General features: G+C 48.1%; 1 protein-coding gene across 6 annotated transcripts in view; it reads left to right on the top strand.

Annotated features, from left to right (window-relative positions):
• Positions 1 to 532: 532 nt before the first annotated feature.
• Positions 533 to 6,697, top strand: part of LOC110528704 (CCHC-type zinc finger nucleic acid binding protein) — a 56,029-nt gene continuing 49,864 nt past the window's right edge. Inside the window, exon 1 of one of the 6 annotated variants that reach the window (XM_036984377.2) lies at positions 533 to 655. The gene's annotated coding sequence lies outside the window, so the exon portion shown is untranslated. Of the gene's footprint in view, positions 771 to 6,697 lie in introns of all 6 variants that reach the window. The other 5 variants (XM_090242169.1, XM_036984378.2, XM_090242172.1 and 2 more) reach the window with 5 other exon arrangements.

The raw sequence follows: 6,697 nt of genomic DNA, 5'->3' as shown, positions 1-6,697 counted from the left end.
AAGAGTCAAGAGTAGAGTCCGAAAGGTACAGAACGGCAGGCAGGCTCAGGGTCAGGGCAGGCAGAGGTCAGTAATGCAGGGTGGTGTTACAAGGTAGAGAATAGCAGGCAGGCTCAGGGCAGGCAGAATGGTCAAAACCAGGAAAACTAGAAAACAGGAACTAGCGAAAGACAGTAATTTACAGTGACTGCCTACCCGGCCAAACTCGGACGACGCTGGGCCAAATGTGCGCTGCCCTGTGGGACTCCCAATCACGGCAGGTTGTGATACAGCCTCGATTCAAACCAGGGACTGTGGTAATGGCTCTTGCACTGAGATGCAGTTCCTTAGACCGCTGCGCCACTCGGGAGCCTGAGTGGATGTAAATAAATGTAAATAGCGGAGTAGGGTATTTATTATAAGATACTAGGGTATTTATTATAAGATGGTAGGGTATTTGTTGTCATTTATTTATTTTATTCTTTGACGAAGAAAAAAAAAAGCTACGGCTAAGGGAGTTATAGTCCAGTCTAGTAGGTGGCGGTAATGCAACATTTATTGGATGCCAACCGCCGTTAAACCTCATCGAAGAAGAAGGACCGTGTGCAAACCGCGCGTGACGCAGAAAGGAGGGAGGGACCGATAACAAACAAACAGGAACAGTCACTTAGCTGAGGTGAGTGGCTGCATTAAAGGACAGAAATCTCAACAATTACACGGTGGAAGATATGTTAAAAAAAACTTAACATGTGTCGTACAGAGTCGCAGTCTGTCTGAAGTACGAACACAATGTAAATGCAAGGCGAGCTGTTTTTGTGGTTCCGTGACTAACTAACTAAACATATTTTCTGACAGCGCACTTTGGCCTAATGCGTCAGGCTGCACGCGGGAAAGACACAGGATTTAATTATTGATTTTCCAGTCCAGACTTAGTCTCGAAAGAAATATATTGCCCGCACATTTTTTGGTGATGTAAAATTGATCTCCTCTTTGTTTTGGTGTAGCTTCCCAATTAGCCTGTTAGTTAGCTATATTCAGTGGTATGTTATGGTCGAGTCCACGTGCGCGCGTGGTGCGCGGTCCTGTTTAAACGTTCCTAATGTAATGGGCACCTGGGCGACGTGGTCCGGGTCCATGTGGGAAATAGCTTCCCAATTTATAGCTAGTATCCTACTTTGTTGTGGTTGACATTTTTGCTTTGACGACATCCTGAACATCTGCTGAGGGGGTTTGGTTGTGTGTGTTTGTTTACCATTGTGAGTTAGCAGCAAGCTACATTAGCATGTTTTGTAAACACACTTTATGTTGGAAGTTGCCTGTGAAAGATAATGAATTGCTATGACATTGTCATATCATTTTATTGGTCGCATACACATATTTAGCAGTTGTTATTGCGGGTGTAGCCAAAATGCTTGTTCCTAGCTCCAGCAGTGTAGGTTAAATAAAACGGTGAATTATTAGATATTACCTTTTATTTAACCAGGCAACAATATACACATCTAGAAGTAAAATAATGGAATTAAGAAATATATACATTTTGGGGTTTTCGTTTATTTTCTAAATTGTAGAATAATAGTGAAGACATCAACACTATGAAATAACACACATGGAATCATGTAGTACCTAAAAAAGTGTTATACAAATATTTTATATTTGAGATTCTTCAAAGTAGCCACCCTTTGCCTTGACAGCTTTGCACACTCTTGGCATTCTCTCAACCAGCTTCATAAGGTAGTCACCTGGAATACATTTGAATTAACAGGTGTACATCTGGGGAATTTCTTTCTTTCCTTATTGCGTTTGAGCCAATCGGTTGTGTTGTGACAAGGTAGGGGTGGAATACAGAAGATAGCCCTATTGGGTAAAATACCAAAATATATTATGGCAAGAACAGCTCAAATAAGCAAAGAGAAACGACAGTCCATCATTTACTTTAACATATGAAGGTCAGTCAATCTGGAACATTTCGAGAACTTTGAAAGCTTCTTTAAGTGCAGTTGCCAAAACCATCAAGCTCTATGATGAAACGGGGTCTCATGAGTACCACCACAGGAAAGGAAGACCCAGAGTTACCTCTGCTGCAGAGGATAAGTTCATTAGAGTTACCAGCCTCAGAAATAGGTGACCTGGGTCCAGTCACCTGACATCAACCCAATTTGAGATGGTTTGGTATGAGTCGGACCGCACAGTGAAGGAAAAGCAGCCAACAAGTGTTCATGAATTCAAGACTGTTGGAAAAGCATTCCGACTGAAGCTGGTTGAGAGAATGCCAAGAGTGACAGCAAAGCTGTCATCAAGGCAAAGGGTTGCTACTTTGAAGAATCATTTCAGTTTTTTTGAGATCTTAGGCTTGTGTGCAGCTGCTCGGGCCATGGAAACCCATTTCATGAAGCTCCCGACTAAGTTTTAAAAAAAAATTCTGAACAGTGGGTTAACTGCCTTGTTCAGGGGCAGTTTGGAACTCGGTAGTGAGTGTTAGTGAGTGTTGCAGCTGAGAATAGACTATTTTTACGTGCTACCCGCTTCAGCACTTGGCAGTCCTAATTCTGAGCTTGTGTGGCCTACTACTTCTTGCTCCTTGACGTTTCAACTTCACAATAGAGTGTACCGGGGCAGTGAACGCCTGCTCGTCGAACATCTTATTTCAAAATCGTGGGCATTAATGGGGAGTTTTTTTGTGCAGATTTTGGCATATTCACATGAATATCTGTCGCTAATTAGATTGAAACTTAGCATCTGAAAACATCAGTGACAGAAACAGAGGAACACGTTTGACCTTATTTCACTTTAAGGATGTCTGATGACCGTAAAACACCCTCAGGACTTTCTCATGAGGTGGCAGCGTAGCCTAGTGGTTAGAGCGAAAGGTTGCAAGATCGAATCCCCGAGCTGACAAGGTACAAATATGTCGTTCTGCCCCTGAACAGGCAGTTAACCCACTGTTCCTTGGCCCTCATTGAAAATAAGAATTTGTTCTTAACTGACTTGCCAAGGTAAATAAAGGTAAAATAAAAAAAAATACTTGTTGGAAATACAATGTCACATCACTCTTACTTTGGTAGAGTGAGGAATAACCATCGTCAAGAGCAAATATGAACACACTGATTTTGGCGGGCTTCATTAAGGCTGTCCCACACAATTGAACGTTCTACGCATGGCACTTGCTTTACATTTGGGCTCATAGCATAAATATCATAACAGACAGTAACAGACATAACAGACAGTATTGGGATTTTTTAGACATGGTTAACAACTTCCACATAACAACTTTCATATTTTCAAATGATTTCTGTGTTTTGACGACCACATTATTGGCATTTAGTGAAAATAGATTTGATCACTGCTTTTCTCACAAAGCTTCCATTGTTTGTTCCGTCACTTAACACCCTACTATTGGACAAATTCAGGTAGGCCTCTCCACGTTTCGCTTGCTAACGTTTCGCAACAGAATCGGCGGTATGAATACGCCTGTCATGCTGCTACACGTATGCTTGCCAGAAGCTAGCTAGCTACCTACCTACCACTCTGACGGTTAAATTCACCAGGCTTCAGAACCCTATGGGGATAGAAGATTCTCTGTAACCCAGATGTTAGTTTGGTGAGCTACGCAGACTCTCCCTGGGAGATTGTTATAGGTGCTTGTGCTGTGAGGAATCCACCCATAGCTGGTGTTGCTGTGAGGAATCCACCCATAGCTGGTGTTGCTGTGAGGAATCCACCCATAGCGGGTGTTGCTGTGAGGAATCCACCCATAGCGGGTGTTGCTGTGAGGAATCCACCCATAGCTGGTGTTGCTGTGAGGAATCCACCCATAGCGGGTGGTGCTGTGAGGAATCCACCCATAGCTGGTGTTGCTGTGAGGAATCCACCCATAGCTGGTGTTGCTGTGATGAATCCACCCATAGCTGGTGTTGCTGTGAGGAATCCACCCATAGCGGGTGGTGCTGTGAGGAATCCACCCATAGCGGGTGGTGCTGTGAGGAATCCACCCATAGCTGGTGTTGCTGTGAGGAATCCACCCATAGCTGGTGTTGCTGTGAGGAATCCACCCATAGCGGGTGTTGCTGTGAGGAATCCACCCATAGCTGGTGTTGCTGTGAGGAATCCACCCATAGCGGGTGGTGCTGTGAGGAATCCACCCATAGCTGGTGTTGCTGTGAGGAATCCACCCATAGCTGGTGTTGCTGTGATGAATCCACCCATAGCTGGTGTTGCTGTGAGGAATCCACCCATAGCTGGTGTTGCTGTGAGGAATCCACCCATAGCTGGTGTTGCTGTGATGAATCCACCCATAGCGGGTGTTGCTGTGAGGAATCCACCCATAGCTGGTGTTGCTGTGAGGAATCCACCCATAGCTGGTGTTGCTGTGAGGAATCCACCCATAGCGGGTGTTGCTGTGAGGAATCCACCCATAGCGGGTGTTGCTGTGAGGAATCCACCCATAGCTGGTGTTGCTGTGAGGAATCCACCCATAGCGGGTGGTGCTGTGAGGAATCCACCCATAGCTGGTGTTGCTGTGAGGAATCCACCCATAGCTGGTGTTGCTGTGATGAATCCACCCATAGCTGGTGTTGCTGTGAGGAATCCACCCATAGCGGGTGGTGCTGTGAGGAATCCACCCATAGCGGGTGGTGCTGTGAGGAATCCACCCATAGCTGGTGTTGCTGTGAGGAATCCACCCATAGCTGGTGTTGCTGTGAGGAATCCACCCATAGCGGGTGTTGCTGTGAGGAATCCACCCATAGCTGGTGTTGCTGTGAGGAATCCACCCATAGCGGGTGGTGCTGTGAGGAATCCACCCATAGCTGGTGTTGCTGTGAGGAATCCACCCATAGCTGGTGTTGCTGTGATGAATCCACCCATAGCTGGTGTTGCTGTGAGGAATCCACCCATAGCTGGTGTTGCTGTGAGGAATCCACCCATAGCTGGTGTTGCTGTGATGAATCCACCCATAGCGGGTGTTGCTGTGATGAATCCACCCATAGCGGGTGTTGCTGTGAGGAATCCACCCATAGCGGGTGGTGCTGTGAGGAATCCACCCATAGCGGGTGTTGCTGTGAGGAATCCACCCATAGCTGGTGTTGCTGTGATGAATCCACCCATAGCTGGTGTTGCTGTGAGGAATCCACCCATAGCTGGTGTTGCTGTGAGGAATCCACCCATAGCTGGTGTTGCTGTGAGGAATCCACCCATAGCTGGTGTTGCTGTGAGGAATCCACCCATAGGGGGTGGTGCTGTGAGGAATCCACCCATAGCGGGTGTTGCTGTGATGAATCCACCCATAGCGGGTGTTGCTGTGAGGAATCCACCCATAGCTGGTGTTGCTGTGATGAATCCACCCATAGCGGGTGTTGCTGTGAGGAATCCACCCATAGCGGGTGGTGCTGTGAGGAATCCACCCATAGCGGGTGTTGCTGTGAGGAATCCACCCATAGCGGGTGTTGCTGTGAGGAATCCACCCATAGCGGGTGGTGCTGTGAGGAATCCACCCATAGCGGGTGTTGCTGTGATGAATCCACCCATAGCGGGTGTTGCTGTGAGGAATCCACCCATAGCTGGTGTTGCTGTGAGGAATCCACCCATAGCGGGTGTTGCTGTGAGGAATCCACCCATAGCGGGTGGTGCTGTGAGGAATCCACCCATAGCGGGTGTTGCTGTGATGAATCCACCCATAGCTGGTGTTGCTGTGAGGAATCCACCCATAGCGGGTGGTGCTGTGAGGAATCCACCCATAGCTGGTGTTGCTGTGAGGAATCCACCCATAGCTGGTGTTGCTGTGAGGAATCCACCCATAGCTGGTGTTGCTGTGATGAATCCACCCATAGCGGGTGTTGCTGTGAGGAATCCACCCATAGCGGGTGTTGCTGTGAGGAATCCACCCATAGCGGGTGTTGCTGTGAGGAATCCACCCATAGCGGGTGTTGCTGTGAGGAATCCACCCATAGCGGGTGTTGCTGTGAGGAATCCACCCATAGCTGGTGTTGCTGTGAGGAATCCACCCATAGCGGGTGGTGCTGTGAGGAATCCACCCATAGCGGGTGGTGCTGTGAGGAATCCACCCATAGCGGGTGTTGCTGTGAGGAATCCACCCATAGCGGGTGGTGCTGTGAGGAATCCACCCATAGCGGGTGTTGCTGTGAGGAATCCACCCATAGCTGGTGTTGCTGTGAGGAATCCACCCATAGCGGGTGGTGCTGTGAGGAATCCACCCATAGCTGGTGTTGCTGTGAGGAATCCACCCATAGCTGGTGTTGCTGTGATGAATCCACCCATAGCTGGTGTTGCTGTGAGGAATCCACCCATAGCTGGTGTTGCTGTGAGGAATCCACCCATAGCTGGTGTTGCTGTGATGAATCCACCCATAGCGGGTGTTGCTGTGATGAATCCACCCATAGCGGGTGTTGCTGTGAGGAATCCACCCATAGCGGGTGGTGCTGTGAGGAATCCACCCATAGCGGGTGTTGCTGTGAGGAATCCACCCATAGCTGGTGTTGCTGTGATGAATCCACCCATAGCTGGTGTTGCTGTGAGGAATCCACCCATAGCTGGTGTTGCTGTGAGGAATCCACCCATAGCTGGTGTTGCTGTGAGGAATCCACCCATAGCTGGTGTTGCTGTGAGGAATCCACCCATAGCGGGTGGTGCTGTGAGGAATCCACCCATAGCGGGTGTTGCTGTGATGAATCCACCCATAGCGGGTGTTGCTGTGAGGAATCCA

This window comes from Oncorhynchus mykiss, chromosome 7 (genome assembly GCF_057628025.1).
Source record: "Oncorhynchus mykiss isolate SJ-2025 chromosome 7, ASM5762802v1, whole genome shotgun sequence".
In the NCBI taxonomy this organism is placed as follows: domain Eukaryota; kingdom Metazoa; phylum Chordata; class Actinopteri; order Salmoniformes; family Salmonidae; genus Oncorhynchus; species Oncorhynchus mykiss.
This window is presented reverse-complemented; position numbering and strand designations above follow the sequence as displayed.